General features: G+C 37.8%; 1 protein-coding gene across 4 annotated transcripts in view; it reads left to right on the top strand.

The window, feature by feature from the left end:
- SLC44A5 (solute carrier family 44 member 5) overlaps positions 1 to 17,912 on the top strand; it is a 70,118-nt gene that overhangs the window by 1,763 nt on the left and 50,443 nt on the right. The gene's annotated exons all lie outside the window — the stretch shown is intronic.

The raw sequence follows: 17,912 nt of genomic DNA, 5'->3' as shown, positions 1-17,912 counted from the left end.
ATTTACTGTTTGTTAGCAAGAAGACTCTAGTAAAGTCATGATGAGCGATACCGAGTGTTTTACTGTCGCAATTCGGTAGTCTTTTAAACTTCATTTTGAAAGCATGTTAGATGGGTAAGAAAGGGTGAATCTTTTTATTCACCTTTAGGGAAGCAGTGTTCTGAAGAATTGTAGAATTTTTGCTATTTGAGCTGTTTCATCAATGTGCTTACTTCCTTTTAGTTCATTTACATGTATGGATATTAATAGTGGTAATGTTTGTTGTGCTACTACATTTGCAGAAATCCTGAGCAATTACTCTCGTGTTGGGAAGCAAGGTTCTTTCTCTTGTTAGATCGCATAATGATAAGGACTTATAAAATGGAAAGTGCTGTATTTTCAAATTGAGCCTATGTAATATGGTTTGTCTTTTAAATTAGGTTGCTGTAATAGTTACTCTCTTGACTTTGTTGTCTCTGCCAGCAACTGGTTATTTATTAGCCTGCAGGTATATTTTTCAGAGGAATAGATGCCCTAAACTTCTTTCCTTGGAATCTCAAGGATTCCTCACAGCATTTATGAATGACAAAGGCAAATTCTTCTCAAATTTTTTAAACTTGTGTCATCAGTCTGATTCTTTAGAAGAGGTGTCAAGTGCATGGTTTATGATTGGGGTCTTTATTTTTTAAGGGAAGCAGTACTTTTCTTTCTAGGACTGCAGTACTAAATGCCATCATGCGACTGTTGAATGTTGAAATTACTTTTTACTTCATTGTAGAATCAGTGATTGTCCCATAATCAGTTTCCCGTAGCAGTGAACTGTAGTTCCATTACATTGAAGGCCAAAGGGATGATAACATTTTTAACAAAAACTTTTATCACTATTTTAAGAAACATTGAGAAGGCCCAATTTATTATTTCCAACTCAAATTCATCTAGCTTTTTTATATCTGCGTTTTTAGATCTTCTCTAGGAAGAACTACTTACCTGTGATTTCTTTTGCCAGTAACGAATGCAACCAAAACTTGATTTTATAATTGTGATTTCCTAGTTACTGCTGTGAAGTGATCATGTTAGGTTTCTCCTAAGAAGAATTCTATTTGTTTATGTTCCCAAGTCGGGGAAGTTCTGTTTCACTTGGGAGAGCTTTTGAGGAACTGTGACACTTAATATCAAGATGTCATTCTTGTCACTTGACCTGTATTTACCATTCCTAATTTCCTCCAGTTATGCATATGTGCCACGCAGGAAGGGCTTCCTCAAACTGAGGAAAATAGGCTATTTAGCCACAGCAGTATCATACGATGTGGAAGCTATTGGCTGTGACACTACTGCAGATAAATCTTCCCTAGGTCCTGCTGGTAAATTCTTCTGTGTGTGGTATGTAATTCATTTTGCCTTCTGAGGTTCAAATTTCATACCAGTGGGGTAGGTTCATTTTAAAAAGGAAACTATTTAAGATTTTATTAACAATTTAATGTACTCAGAAGTGTTGGAAGTAGTGAAATGCAGATTCAGATGGCTTTCTTCTCTGCCATAAATTGGGTCCACTTCATCTACGCTTTGCAGTGCATGTTTTAGGTGGGATAAATCATTTGCTCTTTGAGCAGATCTGCTGCACCTAGTTACAGAGCTTCAGACACACCTGATTTTGCCAATATCCTAGTTTTAAATAAAGCAATTCACTGTGGAATAAATTTGTGAGGCTGTGCAGAAAAACAGAGAAAGAATTTTAAACATTTTGTAATATGTTCCCTGTTGTTTTTCACTGCAGAGAGGTCTTTTTGAGTGAAAACTTTCAGCATACTGCCTCATTTTTTGTCTGGTTCTGTGGTAATGTCCTCCACAACATCCTTCTCCCAAGAGTTACAATCAGTGGTTTAGTATCCAAGTGGGAACCAGTAATGAGTGGTGTTTGTACTGAAACCGGTGCTATTAGTATGTACATCAACAAAATAAACAAGGTTAAGTGCACCCTCAGCACAGCTGCAGATGACACCAAGGTGAGTGGTTCGGTTGATACAGTGAAAGGAAGGGATGCCATTCAGGGGGCCATGACAGGCTTGAGGATCTGCAGGCTACTTGAAGTCAAGCAAATCCAAGTACAAGGTCCTGCACCTGGGTTAGGTGATCCCCATTATCAGCACAAGCTGGGGGATGAACGGTTTGAGAGCAATGCTGCAGAAGAAGGACTTGAGGTACTGATGGATGAAAAAGTGACTGTGGCTTGGCAGTGTGCATCTGCAACCCAAAAAGTGAGTTGTGTCCTGGGCTGCGTGAAAAGAAGTGGGACACCAGGTTGAGGGAGGTAATTCTGCCCCTCTACTCCACTCTAGTGAGACCCCCACTGAAGGTACTGCATCTGTCTCCAGCGTTTCCAACACAAACAATACAGGGATCTTGGAGCAGGTCCATAGGAGGGCCACAAACATGATTAGCAGGCTGAAGCACCTTCCTATGAGGAAAGGCCAAAAGAGTTGAAATTTTTCAGCTTTTTGATATGTATAAAGGGGATTTGTAAGAAAGATTGAGAAAGATTTCATTTTTTTTTAACCCCTCTGGGGTTTTTGGGTTTTTTTTTTTGGTGTTGTTTTGTTTTGTTTTCGGGTTTTTTTCCCTTTTTGTTTCCTCCAAGGTTTCTATTGACAGGACAAGGGGCAATGTTTTTTAACTGAAAGAGGATTTTGGTTGAACATAAGGAAGAAATTTTTTATCACAAGGGTAATCAGGTGCTGAAACAGGTTGCCCAGTGAAGCTGTGGCTGCACCATCTAAGTGTCTAAGGCCAGGCTGAATGGGACTCTGAAAAACCTGGTCTAGTGGAAGGTGTCCATGCCTATGGCATAGGGTAGGAATGAGATGAGCTCTCAGATCCCTTCCAACCCAAACCATTTTGTGATTCTGTGAAAATAGGAAGAGTACTGCATACCAGAGATGGTTTGGTCAGTATAGGCAATAAAACTGGTAGGATTTAGGTAATACAATTTTTCCTCACCTAGTGGTCTAGCACGTCTTTGTAAGTGGCTCTTTCTTGAGCCAAATTAATTACTGCATTTTCCAGTCCAGTTAAGATTCTAGAGTATCTGAAAGTGTAAAGGTTCTACATTTGTTATCCTTTAGCACTTGAGTGTTGCGCATCTTTTAACTGATTGACTTTAGCTGAGCCATTCTTGGTAGTAAGGTATTGGCTCAGCCATGGACAAGGATGATACAATCAGAACATCTGTAAGTAAGGAGATTAATGGAACTGTTATGCATAGTTATACACTATTGAATGAGTTACGTATAACTGTCACTGAACATTATCTAGAAAGAGTTTAATAAGCTAGACTTCTTGTTGACTAGTTAAACTTTGTTATATCTTTTAACAAGCAGGATACTAATACATAGTTGAGGGGAAATTCTCTCTACTACCATCCCAAGCATGTATAGTATATCATCATCCAATCTTGCATCTCTGCTTCTGAAAGTCTCTCCTATTGTACCAGGCCTGTATTTCTCTACGCCGTATCCTTATATTAGAGTCATAAATATCTCATTCTGCACAGGGTAATTGGTTGTTACTGTTACATAATAAGCAAAAATAAAATATTTTGGCCACAATTTTCTTCTGGTCAGAGATAAAAATGCTGTTACAGTTAAACACACAGAAATGTGGAGGTGATTTAGTAATTCAGTAATTGATCTTCACTTGGATATGAGAAAATCTGTTTGCTCTGAATTCACTGCTGAAGTGTAAAGGCACGTCACATTCACAGTTGTTTAACTGTGTTTATTTGTGTTTCCTGTTGCTAGTATCTGGCTCAGAGGCAGTCAGATTTACAAAATCTGCTAACGCGATTCCTTAGCATCTGGGTATTATGTCAGAGAGTCAGTGTGCCATTACTGTCTAATAATCTAATAAAATAATACAGAAGCATCTAGCAGGATAGTGTATATTACATTAACTTAGGACTATTAAAGCACATAAGTGAAAGAGCTTTCCTGTGAGGTTAGGAACAAGATGTGTTTCATGAAATAAAACTCTGATTTGTTTAATACAGGGAAGATAAATACCCAAATTTATTAACAACCTTACTTTGTTACAGCGAAGGCTAAGGAAAATGGGATGTCTGTGCACTGTGCAACATATAAGTGAACCTGGACATTTAGATTTCCATATGTGGAACTTGTTCTGATTCATTTGGGACTTAGAAGAAGGTACTTCAGTCAGAGGTTGAGAAAACAGTGAAGAAGTACACAAGAAATCCTGGAAGTAGACTAACTGAATAACATTTCAAAGTTCTTTCCAACTTTATTTTCTGTGAGCACTTACTTGGGAGGTGGTGTGATACACAGGACTCAAGTCCATGAAGATGGTGTGGGAAAGTGGTGACCAGTCTAGTAAGTAACTATGGGGGAAAAAAGCTTATAATAAACCTGTGTTTTATTTTTTGCTAGGACTACAGGGAATAAATGCCTGGCAGCTGTTAGAGTTAAGTGGATGTCTTAGATATCTAAGTATTCTTAGGTGACAGATCCCAACAGTGACTGAGTATTATTTTGGACAAAAGATCCATGCAACTTAAACTTTGTGTGAATGTTTCAGCTTTTTTCTTTCCTTTTCCTATTATTCAGTCTAAATTTGTTGGTACCAAGTTTTTGTGATACTGGAATTCCAGTCTCTGGAATTCACTTCTCTCCAGGTATAGATATAAATAGCTTTATACCTGCCATTCCGAATAATAGAGCTGCAATCCACATGAAACATCAAGAGTTTTTTCTTATCCCATTCATCTGCTGTGGCACTTTGCAGCAGCCGGGATGCTATAAGCACCCAGAAATAAAAGTAGCCAGGAGGGAATCTCTTTCGCTTGTAGCATAATTCCACAGTGTCTACTGCTAATGTAGAAATTCAATGCTGTCCACATGCCCATCCAAAATATGGACAACTTTTCATGGGCAAAGATGAGATCTGGCTCAAAATCTGGCTGTTCCTTCTAGCTAAGGGATATTTGCATTTTTCCAGCCTCATTCCACATAAATGAAATCATCCTTTCCCTCTTAGGTTCTGCTGAAGAAATTTGCAGCAAGTGACTGTACTCCTTGAAGGCACTCTGTTGAGCAGTCACTTTGAAGTCAAAGGTCTTCTGTTTTACTAAAACCTGGAGTGGTGTCTTTGATTGACCTCTGACGACTGCCAAGAAAAGGAAGTTTTGCCTAAAGCGATCCTCTCCCTAAAGAGGCCACTGATTAGGGTTCCTAAAAGATGTTTGGTGGGTTACTTCTCCAGCAGGAAGTTCCATGCTTGAGCCTGCTTTTAACCAGTAGATATCTGTTAAAATATATGATTTAGTATGTACTTGTGATGCAATGAGGGTGGGAACCCATTTGTACTTTAGGAGTATGTTTCACCTGAAAGAGAAGATCTAACATGAGTGGGCTGGGATACCACATAATTATCTCTTCTCCACAGCTCATTGTATATAGAAGAAAGTGAGTATCTATTGCATGCAGATCATCTAGACTTGTACAAGCTGATGTGCTGTGAAATTTGGTAGCTGAATTACTATCCTTTATAATCGGTGTACTTTGAAATAAATGAATATGCAAAATAATACCTCTGGTATTTATTATAAAGGATTATTTGTAGTGGATATTACATTAAAATTATATGGGTTTTTCATCATTGTTATTTTTCTATAAGAGTTATAATTTCTTGGATATAATCAGGTTGATAAAAACTGGCTAAGTGTAGCAAAATAGAGCATTTATTTTTACATCCCCCTCTGGTCTTCCCCCATCCCCCACCCTCAGCAGAATGATAAATTATTCCTGTACTGTTGCTTTATTCTGTCAGACAAAAGGCAATGAGCTGTATCTGTGAATACGCCTCTTTGTTGGTTTCAGTACAGTGCAATATCTGTGCTAGCATCTGGGCAACTGCTAACAGGGAAATGATGTGCCCTGTGACCAATACTCTTGAACTTTATAATATTTACCCCCATAAGTAATTTAAAGGTTTGTGTAGGTTTTTTGAGATAATAAAGTTCTTTCATACATATGTATATAGGTGTGTGTGTGTGTATTTAAGTGAATATGTATATAATATGTACATACATATTTCTAACAGAATTATTATGACTAGGAATACATAATTTCATTTGGAAAGCAAGTAACATAATGTTACATTATATTGTATTTCTAGTTATTCAGTTCATGCAGAGCAGATCTTTGCTAATTTATGCTGATAGAGTCTTCACAAATGACTTAAGTGTTGTGGCAAGAGCCGTGTAACACCAGTCCACAAACTTGAGGTTAGCTACCATTTTGGTCTCCAGTCCAAGAGGGAAAACAACCATCTTGGCAGCTGTCTGGAAGCTTATTTTGGAATTGTAGAGAAGATAATAAAGAGAGCTCAGCTACTGCAAACTTGGCTTTTTCTTCTAATCCTTTTATAATGAAAGGTTTTCCTTTCAACTGAGGGAGTCAAAAATCTGTAGGTAGTGGTTTGGGATACTGACAAGTAGAATAGGAAGAGAAATCAGTGAAAGTTTCTTAACAAAGTGAAAGTAACTCCAAATCAAGTGAATCTGTAAGTGGGGATGGTAAACAAATAAACAAGCGCACTAGAATTCTATGCCAATGACTATCAGTTAAGTTGTATAGTACACGTGGAAATGTGGCTCTGCAAGCAGAAAAAAATAAACCCCCCAACTGCCAAGAGCTTTTTTCCAAGACTCTTCCCTGTTACGTACACTGTCAGAATAAGATACATGAGAAAACCTACAAATGTTTATTTATGCTCTGTCTCACTCAAAGGTGTAAGAAAAATGTAGTGAGAGAGGGTGGCATGGTAAAGGAACAATGTAGGGAAGTTCATTTTTTTCCCCACAGAGTGACTCCTGAGGGATGTGAATGGTCAATTAATGTATTTTTGGTCACCTGTTTTTTGACTTGTTTGAAGCTGTTGTTCAGTTAGTGGGATCAGTTAACGATAATATTACATTCAACATGGGAATTAAAGTTAATTAGATTTGACTAGTCGTAGTCAAATCTATGGGCTTGCGTTAAATTGTGTTGTCTAACCATTTTCTGTCGTACTTTAAGGCAAAGTATCACAGTTTCATGTCTGTACCAAAGATTATCTTTAAAAGGCATCCTGCAGTGAATTTGCTTTAAAGTGTTGAATTTGCCTGTATTGATTTTGCCTTTAAAATAATAAGTTGTAGTTGCCCAACCAAACAAGGGCAACTGAATGACAGTGGTCCTTAACACAGACTGCTATGCATTTGGAAAGATTCTCTTGTTTATGGGTAAAATTCTGCTTGTAGCCTGCATAATAAATGAAACTGAAAGAGGAAGTGGATTCTGTTCTCACTGTGTGATCCCAAGAGCCTTTCTGGAGCACCTGTGGAAGGGTAGGACTATGGTCTGTATAGCTGTGCTTTATCTGACCTTTCAAACGTGCTTGTGCTGTCTTGGCCTGTCTGCTCATCCTCTCAAGAAGACCTGATGAGCACTTGCAAACCCTAGCTGGCTGGGCACTATCTTAAAACATGTTTTCCTGATGTTAGGGCATTTTAACTTTGATATCAGTCATGATTAGTGTAATAAAAGGCAAAGCCATATGTGTCTTCATTCCCTTGCTATGGTCTTGCACATGATTTCCACTTAACACTGGAATTGGTTTACTCTTTACCCATGTCCTTACCTTTTCTTTTTCAAAGATAGATGCAAGCTAAATATTTGATTAGAAGATTAAACTATGTTACTTACATTTTTTTGGGCTATGTTACATTTGATGACAGCTACATATTGTTTTTCTCTGCTGCTTTGGCTGCACTACAAAAGCTGTGGTAAGTTACACTGTAGTTACTCACAGTTTCCTCCTGACCATTTGACACAATCCCTCAACCAAATACTGCTAATGTTACTAATGTAGATGCTTCTAAATAGTTGTGAGGTTGCATCCCTGCAAGGATAAAGTTGATGCAAATGATTAGTACAGGTGTCAAGTTCTTGTACTGTAGCTGTTGTCATTACAGGCATCTATGTGTCTGGCATCTGGACTATGTGCTTTGTCTTTCATTATTGTCTGTGTCTCTCTGTTCTGTCAATCTGTCTTTTTGTTACAAAATACAGTTTTAATTTATCACATGCTTCTTCATTGTTGTCCTCTGTTTTAGAGGAATTTTGTGATTTTTTCTTTCCTATCTCACTCTGTTTCAATTCTGCAAAATAGATATGAGCAAAAAGCAAGGAATCTGAAGCTTTCCTCTGTGTTACATTTGCAGCATATTTCACCATCAGAACGTTTTTTTAAAGGTAATTGCAGATTTCCAAAACATAATCATATTTAGAACACAAGATTTCTCTCAGGAGGAGTTTGTACTTGACTTCCAGCTGTGAATCCTCTGTAATGCATAATGGACCCCTGTAGAAAACCTGCCCCTTTTTTTGGCAAAACCTCAGTAGTGATAAACATTGATCAAGAGGTTGTTGGAGGTGATTTTGTTCATTTGTTTTTCAGCTTTCATAGAACTAGGTAGAAAGCGCTTTGCAGCAGATTTTCTATACAGCTGAAAGTTGTTTGCAAATCTTTTCCAAATCTTCTGCTGAGTTAATGTGCTACATCTGTAATAAAAGACATTTTGGCCATGAGAAGGTCTTCCTCTGGAAGTACTAAATAAGAAGAATGTGACCATGTACTATCACATTAGAAAAATATGAGGAAACGTTTATTTGGTAAAGGAAGCCTCTTGTTTGTTAATGACTTGTGTGTTGCTCAAGATGGGAGACTTGTGGAATGTGTGAGAAGTTGTTCATGCTTCAGGACCATTTCCCAGTAGCACTCAAAGCAATTATAAATGCAATTGTATTGATACTGTGACAGAATGTCAGAGTATCCCAGAAATAATATGTCTTAATACCTAACGCAAGCTCTGTTTGGCTTGATGTCTATATTCCTGGTGCTACACTGTGCCAAACAATGGAAACACTTCTATTCTGGGAATACCAGTAGGATGGAATGTGCACTGTGGGACAGTTTTTTGCTCGAATTCTCTTGTGGGTGGGAAGTATTTAAAGGGTGGGGGGCCAATCCACTGCCATCTTTTTTTTCCTTAAGTCTGAATGATGGCTTTTATATGTTCTGTGAAGACATATGGTTGCTCCAGTGTTCCAGCACAAGCTATATAACGAAGTAGGCCTTAGCAGCATAGGTATCCAAATCACAGTGAGGGAAAGGGGGACCATGTCTTGGCATAAAATAATTGGCAAGCACGTAATTAGAAGTGTTTTGCAAGACTACAGAGTCACTGGCAAACTGATTTAATTTTCAGATTTTTAGGGCAGTAATCCACAACTCAAGCAATTTTTTACTTTTTTTTTCCTAGCCCGTAGTGAAGCAGGAAGAGAGACTTAGGGTAATTACTGGCATATCTAAAAAAGCCTGGGATTGAAAAACATTGGCTTCCATCCTTAGAATACAACAGTAATTTGGAACATCCTTCTAGCACAAGACAAGAAGGTCAGTCTTCGTGTCCTAGTATTCCCAACTTGTCCCATTTAATCTATATTAATCCTTTCAGTTTTTAAATAAGCTTTGATTAGGTTTACTGATTGAGATCTTTCACAAAAGCTGTTCTAAGAAGAAAACCATTTGTTAGCCTTCATTTTGTCTGTTAATTTGTCCTTCAGTCAAATTCCGTATTGCATTTCCTAAAGCATTCAGGATATATATGTACTGTCATCTCATTCTGCATTTTACCAGTACATGCTCATTGTCTTTAGGGTTCTGTCTTTGTTGTAAACATTCAGGAATCATTTAATTAGTGTATTATCCAGAAATCAAAATCAAGTAAAAACATATTGTAACTATTAAATTATCATTTACACACAATTTGCTACAGTTATAGCTTGATGTAAATGGATTCAGTGGATGGGAGTGTACTGGTAGTTAGAAAATGTTTTGGTGCATTAAAAGAAATTATTGCTGATGGTTAAGATTCAAGAAACAACTCTTTATAAGTCATAATATGAATTGTATCTTGAAAGCATGCTAGCATTTGAACGTCTTTCAGTTCACAGTGTTCTAAATTACAAAATTGTTGTGCTTTAGAGTCAAAATTTTGATTCAGAAATTGATTTTTTGAATAGTTTATTCTATTTTGCAGCTGTCAGGATAACCGAAGTCCAATTTTAACTTAATGCCTTTAGGTTGTCTATTAAATACAACTTGTAGTGGACTTGTCTTTTGTAAAGGTTGTATGGATAATTTGCTGCTGTTCTTGGATACCTGATCAATCTTATAAACTCTCCCACACTTACGCTACAGCCTGATCTTCAATTTACCCCGCTGCATCATCTTGTTCTGTTTCCCTTGCTTATCTGATTATTTCCATTTCCACTTGCTTTCCACTCTATTTTTTTCATTCCTTCCTTTTTTTTCCCTCCAGAAGATTTCTTTTATTCCACTTAATCATTAATCAAGCCCCACTAATTGCAGTTTAGATGGACATCTGGTATTGTGTCTTTTAAACTGAAGAACAAATACTGCTGTTGCTGCATTGACAGGGAAATAAGTCTGGGAAGCAGAAAACACTAGCATTCTAAAACATCTGATCAGTCCTATTTTAATACCCAACCAAAGAAAAAAACCTCACAATCCTGCCATCCTGGAAGCAGCACTCAGAAAAAAAAAGACACTGCTATTGTACAGACCACATATTTTCTTAGCAATACCATAAGTCTTATTTAGGTGATTGGGGATTCTGAATAGGCAAACATTCAGAAAAGCTCTACTGCTGTGAAAATCTCAACAGAGTGGTTCTTGTATGAGGATGCTCTGGCTAAGAGGCCAGGGAAGGTCCTGAATAAGGTGTTAGTTGGTTTGGGTTTTTTTGTGTGTGTTTGCTTTTATTGGGTTTTTGGTGGTCTTTTTTGTTTTGTTTTTTGTTTGTTTTGTTGTTTTTTTTCTGTACTCTGGGTTTGGAAACCAAGCCTCTCCCACTAGGTAAGTGTATCTGTAAACTAGTCCTATTTTCCTCTTGGCTTACTTACAGTGATCTCCATTTTTAAATTACTGTCCGTGTGGTCTGCTTGTAATTGGATCCCTTAAGCCTTCTTCTTCACATTTTTTTTTACGCCCCTAGTTCACTTTATAGATCTGTCTCTTCACCTTAGGCGAGCCCAAACTGGGTTACTAGAGGAGAGAAGACCTTCCAGAAAATAGTAAAAGGACAGTCAGAAAATTTCTGGTACTTATATTTGGCATCAGTTTCTCTAGCATAAGGTCTGCTGCTTAAAACAGGAGAGAAATTCAAGATTTCTTGCTATTTTCAGTGCATATGTTTGCAGCTTTTCTTGGAATTTCTGTAGTAATTGCCACACAAATTTAGGTTGCTCTTTAAGAACTCCATCTGTCTTATAGAAAAACAAATGAGAAGATACTATTTAGAAGCAGTAGAGAAAGATGAAGTTTCTGAGCTGTTATTTCAGACTAGTTCAAGTCTCATTCAGCTTACAGGAAAGACTTAACCTAGGCCCTTTCCTATGGAACCCATAGATATACCTGTCTTTTTAATTGAGCAAGTTAAAAAAGATTTGCAAGATTTAGAATCTCAACTTTCAAATTTGTAATGCTGAATTATACTCAGGAAAGGAATGTAAATCAAAATGAGTATTTTTCTCCTTGTATCATAAACAGTCCTTTTTTTGGCATTTCCTTTTATTAATCTCTCTGTCAACACAGGTGTTCTACAAAACATCTCTTTTTTTCAAATTAGTTGTTGGTTATGTTACATAATTTACAATATTGTTGGAATGTTAGAATGTTGGAATTTCACTCTTCACAGTTATTTTCTGTGGTAGGCTTCCAAACAGATTGCCTTTTGACTGGCAAAATATTTTAGGGGACATGAAGAGCTGATATTTTTTTAATGGGCGATGGTGCAGTGTAAATGACACCAATTCAGGGGAGACTAGACAAATATTACTGCTCACTGAGATATTTCATTAGTGCTAAGCATTCTAAGGTATAGAGAACAGGTTTTGTATGCAGTAGTCCCTTTATTTGGTTGGTCTTTACATCCTTTCTTAGGCAGTTAAGATTTAGGATTTTGGACCAGTTTTCCACATTAAAAACATATAAAACTTTTTTATCTCTAAGGGTGAACAGAATGGAAACCTGTCATTCAGGGGCAATCCCATTTCATATATGGCAGCAGAATGGTAATAAAAATGTGGTTAGGAAGAGAAGAGAGAATAATTTGGGATTCAGGATGGAGAATTACTTAAGAATGTGAACTAGGAAAGGAGGGTTGAAGGACATTGACAGAACAGAAGGAAACAGATTACAGGACCCAGAACATTGGAGGTCACAGATTATGGAAATAGCATTTATGAATCCTTGAACATGTTCTACTTATTTTTTAGCAAGAGGAATTCCATGAAGATCTCCCTATTATGAATGTATTGCTCTCTTAACAGAACAGTCACTTCTGCTCAACTGGAAAGGATGTAGCCTGATAGCTAAATATAGGTGATAAAAAGTGTTATTATGCAATAACATGTGGACACATGTCATCCTGGAGTGTTAAAATCTTGCATTTTAGAGTCACAGTGAAGAAAATCCTTCCAATTAAAATTTAAAATCTGTGTGTGTATATGCTCACAGATCACACATGGAAGCAAACAGTAAGTAAAACACAATTGTTGCAAAATTGCTAGTTAATAGTTTGGGGTGTTTTAGCTCCTCCAGAGATTTGGAATATTTAGTGAGTGCTGATAATAAAGTCACATATTTTGCATTTATACATAATATAATACAGATTTAATGTCTTTCTCCTCACTTTCCATTCTTTAAAGAGATGAGTGGATTAACAGAACATAAGGAAAGAGTAGAGTACAAGCATGAGATCTTCCCTCTACACACTGACACTTTTTGCAATACCTTTTGTTTGCATCAACCAGATGTTCATCAGAATGAATACTATGGTCTGGTGGCTCACTGGAGAAGGCAAATTCAGGCTGCACACCATAAAATTTCTGTTGATGTGCAATTTGCTCAAAGTCTGAAAAGATGAGGTGTCCCGTGGTAATGCCTTCTGTAGGCTCAGTCATAGTTTAAGCACAGTATCTGAAAGCCATAGAAAGAGTGCTGTGACCTGCACTGGCTCCAAGTACATGTGTTCTGAGGGTGTTTGCTTAGATTACCATTGGGAAGAACAGAGTAGAATTCTTCATGGCACCGATAGCAGAGTTACTAGCCACAGAAACCTTAGGGCTATAGCATGTTAGCAGCACCTTCATAGCTGAATGCTAGGCTTAGGTGCTTTCAGTCCACCTCTGGTATCTGTACTTACTAGCAACTGGCTTCATGCATTGCAGAGAAAAGTGTAAGTAACTTGGGTGTTCATGTGTAGCACTTAAAAATGCGGTTTTACCGGGGACATGTAACAATAATAACAGCAATATAACAATATATTAGTTGTTCATTAGTAGCATGATATTTCTTGACTATACTTTTCAGTGCCAGATAACCCTAAGAAAAAATCACTGGAGTTGATTCAGCAATAAATCTGTAATGCTAAAGGCTCCATTTTCAAAATTTGCTTCCAGTTCCTAGGATTTCACGTTTTCATGGGATATTACAACCTCATGACATACAAGAACAGAAGTTATTTCCAGTTATAATTTACATGATTATTAATATTTATCAAATATAAGACAGCAATGTCTAGGAATGAGTTGGAGATTAAACCAGAGATTAACTTTTAGGCATCTGGGCCTAACATTAAGCATTTTTAGCTGAGAAAATAGTACCAGAACTTCCAGTCAGCAAGTTCTTTTATACTTTATGATTTTATTGCTTACTGTTATTCTCAAAATGTTAAGGTATCTGCAGTGCATAAAGCTGAGTGTAGGACTGTAAAATGCTCGGATTTTGTTTTTTACTTTTTGTAAGGAGGTGAGGCTTGTTCTGCTTCTGAGACTGGGAAGGTATTTTCTGATCTTTCATCAGAGTAAACCAAATTCTTATTCATATGGCTTCAATCTTCTCATATTTTTTCACAACTCTCTTAAAAGCTTTCTCAGTGTTGCTAATAACAACACGTATTCTGAAAATCTCCCCAAATTCCCCAAATCATATTTTGCCTCCTGTTTTGGTCTGCTTTTGATTTGTCTTTGAGATGTTTCTTCTATACAAGTTACTTGTCAGTCTGTTAAATATTCATGTGTTAAACATTCACATTAAATGTTCGCATCTACAGTGGACTGTGATTCTCTCCTTCCTTCTTTCCTTCCTCTCCCTCCAGCAGCTGGAATACACTTTTCATGTCATTTATGTATAACGAGTGTGTCGTATTCTGGAGCTGCTGAAAAATCTGTAAGAATATGTACTCCCTTTTAGAAAACAGTGAGGGTCTGATCCAACATCGGTATTTAACCAAATGCCCAGCTTTTGAATCCTGAACACTTGTTAAGATGCTAGGAAGGCCCATGGCCCATTCCTATAATGAGGCAGATATTGGGCTGGGTTATCACTGAGTACCCTTTCTTTTGAACAAGAAGCAGCACTGTAGAAACGTTCTCAGAGGATTTTATCTTTTGTGATCACATCTTCATTAATTCCACATATAACTGATACACACCTAATGATTCATACATATGGGTTTTAGTCCTGTAATAATTTCAGTCTAGACTGAGCATTTAGGACTGTCATTTGTGCCACTGTGTCTGTGGATTTACATCTAGAATTATACTTTTCAGTTGTTTTTTCTTCTAAATTGATACACCAACAGCAACAGAAGTTCCAAATTAGGGTTAGGTTACCCATCACAAACTGGAAAATCTTCAAACTAGTTGTAATAAACCTAGTCTTATACAATGAGTATATTGTATATTTTTCTGTTGAAACGGAGGGGGAATCTGAGCCAGGTCTGTGCTTTAGACACTAACTTGACACCTGCTTCTGCAGAAACAGGTTGTTTCCTAGAAAGACTTATAATGCACAGTGCTTGGTGGTAGCATTGCAAGTCAGTATGTGTGCAGGTTTAGGACTCACTGTGTATCAGTTTTTACAGATATCTAGCTAATGTGAAATTTTTCAGACTTAGTCCTCTTACATGCAAAATTATTCAAACAGTTTTCAGATCACCATTCAAATCATAATTTCTTTGTTGTAACACCTAATAACACAATGTATGGAGACACTGTTTTCTGCATCAGCGTGTAACAATCATTTATTATATATGTTGGAAATGCCAACAAGTTCCTTTGAGGAATAAAAACCTGTAACTAATACTGGATTATTTATTTGCTAACAGTCCTGGGAATCAAACCTGGTTCAAAGGATGAGACCAGCTTAGGGTAATATGTTGTTCTTTTAGAAGCCTGTAGAAACAGAAAACATAAGTAGTCACAGACCTTTTGTCTAAGAATGCATTTGGCTTCGTGTAAAGGCAGGCTTTTGATTCCAGGGTATTTTCTTTTATGAAGACAAAATAGAGAATACAGTGGAAGTCTGTTATTATTAAGTGAAAAAACTTGGAATAAAGGGTGACTTCTGACCCTTTCTTAGCAACTGTATTTGCTCAAATAAATTCTTAAATTACATCTGCCTGTATTATAATTTTGAGAATATATTCACTGTTCCAGATACAGAGCCATTGTTAACACTCCTAACACTACTGAGCACATCCTACAGTAAGTAGCAGAAGTCTCAGAACTGAAGGGAAAATAAATGAAAATGTGCCTGCCTGTTAAAATACTGGATCTAATTAATATAGGCTCACAAACTCTTAATTGTCACTGCGTATCTAATGGTTCAGAAACAACCAGGGAGAGCTGGTGCTTTGTTCATTATACCAGACGGTATGCTATTCAGAGACTGTTCATAAGGACGGGCATTCATAATAATGCATCTTTTGTGCAATATTAAATAAACATAAATTTTAACCTCTGTTAAACCAGCAATAGTCATGACTCAACAAATCCTCATCTGAATGGTTTTATTTTTCTATTCTAATGTCACACTGAATACTAGTAACCAAGTCCAAACTTGGTCACGCATTTGGGCAGCGGGACTTTCAGTGAAACTGTGGGTGCTTAGTTCAAATAATGCCCTTTGTAGAGGCAAAATAAGACATTTCCTACCTTTGGAAATGCCTTGAACTATCAACATGCCATATGTTAAATTGTCAAGCTTTATGTAGTTGTAATTTACCAGACACTGCTATGCAGACATGATCTATTGGTATTTAGTGATGTTTGGGTGAAACAACCCTTTCAGCTGTTGTGGAGGGTATTCTTTTGAGAGAAGATGTTTTACTAATGTTAAATATGCTTAAACTTCTATTACGTTGTTCTTCAAGAATAATTAATTAGTCACTCTCCATGTAACCATCCTGCTGCCAAATCAAGGTTTGCCTTGGAAGCTGGGCCACGAGTGCCGGGGTTGGGCTGGCAGGCAGGGCCTGTTGGATGGCGCTGGGCAAGGCCAGCAGGTCCAAGCGAGCCCGGGGCTGCGGTAGCCTGAGGCCGGGAGGCAGAGGTGGCGCTGGGCCGGCGCTGCGAGCGCGGCAGAGCACGGCAGGGGCCGCGGGCCTGAGGAGGGTCGGACGCCTCCGTGGCCTCGGGCAGGAGCGCGAAGCGGCCTGGGCTGTGTCTGGCGAGGGCACGGCCGAGCTGCGGGCAGAGCAGGGCTCCCGAAGGGCATCGGCGCTGGCTGAGGCCTCCTCGCGGCGCTGCCCCGGAGCCTCTCCGGAGACGGCTGACGGCGGAGGTCCGGTGGCGGTGCTGAGCCCAGGCCTGGGGCAGAGCAAGCAGAGAGCTCATAGGGCTTGGCATTAACGCTTCTCCCACTCAGGCGTGCGCCAAAAGGGGGTGCCTGAGCCATGGACCTGAACTAGGGCAGAAAATGTTTTGCTCTGCTTCCAGTTTTTACAATCTCTCTAAGCAAAAGAGTGGTTTTATTTCAGATATGGAATGCAAGGAGAATGGTGACGACACCCACAGAAAACATGTTGCAACGGTTTGTAATAATGACATCCAAGGACTAGTAAAATAAACTGATTTAAATTTTACTAATTCTCCAGGCTATGCAGGGATATTTTCTGTATGGTTTTCTGACTTCTCTACTAATCAGCCATCATAGCTGAGTGCAGTTCCCATGCGAGATTCTCATAGACTGTAGGGCTAAGAGTTTCTGAAAGCTGGGCATTTAATTACTAGAGACAGTTTTTCTAGAGACTTTGTGCTACTTTGTAAGACCATACTCCATAGATTCGTGTCCCCTTTTCCTTCAGAATGAAGGACTGTGGGAATGGATGTTTGTATATTCTAGAGATGAGAGACGGTAGTTTGTCTTGAGTGAATAAGGATGTCTGGCTTGCAGTTCAAAAAATTTTTTGTAATTTCTTAATGTTATTTTTAAAAACAGAACTTTATGCTTCTTTTACAGAATACGCTCATGTAATTTCTGTGGTTTTGAATTGGCCTACACTACAAAGTTCTTATTCAAATGCTTCTACTTCAGTAGAAGGAAAAACATCATTTGTAACGCCACTTCCAGCATTCTATTTTCATCTAAAAGAAATTTAAAATTTGCTACATAAGTTTTAAATGGAAAGTTCTAAATAGGTTGTAATATTTGTTTTCTAGTGGATGATAGTATAAAAATTAATAGGAGATAAAAGACAATTTAAAATTATTATTTGTTTTTAGTTCTTAATGGAAAATTGTGACAAATCTATGAATTGTCTACATTTTGGAGTATTTAATCATGTAGGATAGAGTCCATCTTACAGAAGATTATAGTAATTATCAAAGGTCAGAGTCCATGGCATGTAAATGTTTTGTGGGGTTTGAACCTTGTGCTAAAGGTTTAGTGGTATAAATTTTGTGAGTCCCAAAAATGAATTGTGAAAGGCTGTTAACAGTCTGCTTTCC

This window comes from Pseudopodoces humilis, chromosome 10, assembly GCF_049639895.1.
Source record: "Pseudopodoces humilis isolate 2021_Gansu_Grassland_sample_001 chromosome 10, ASM4963989v1, whole genome shotgun sequence".
Taxonomy (NCBI): Eukaryota; Metazoa; Chordata; class Aves; order Passeriformes; family Paridae; genus Pseudopodoces; species Pseudopodoces humilis.
Note: the sequence above shows the minus strand (reverse complement) of the source record. Positions and strands in the feature narration are given on the sequence as shown.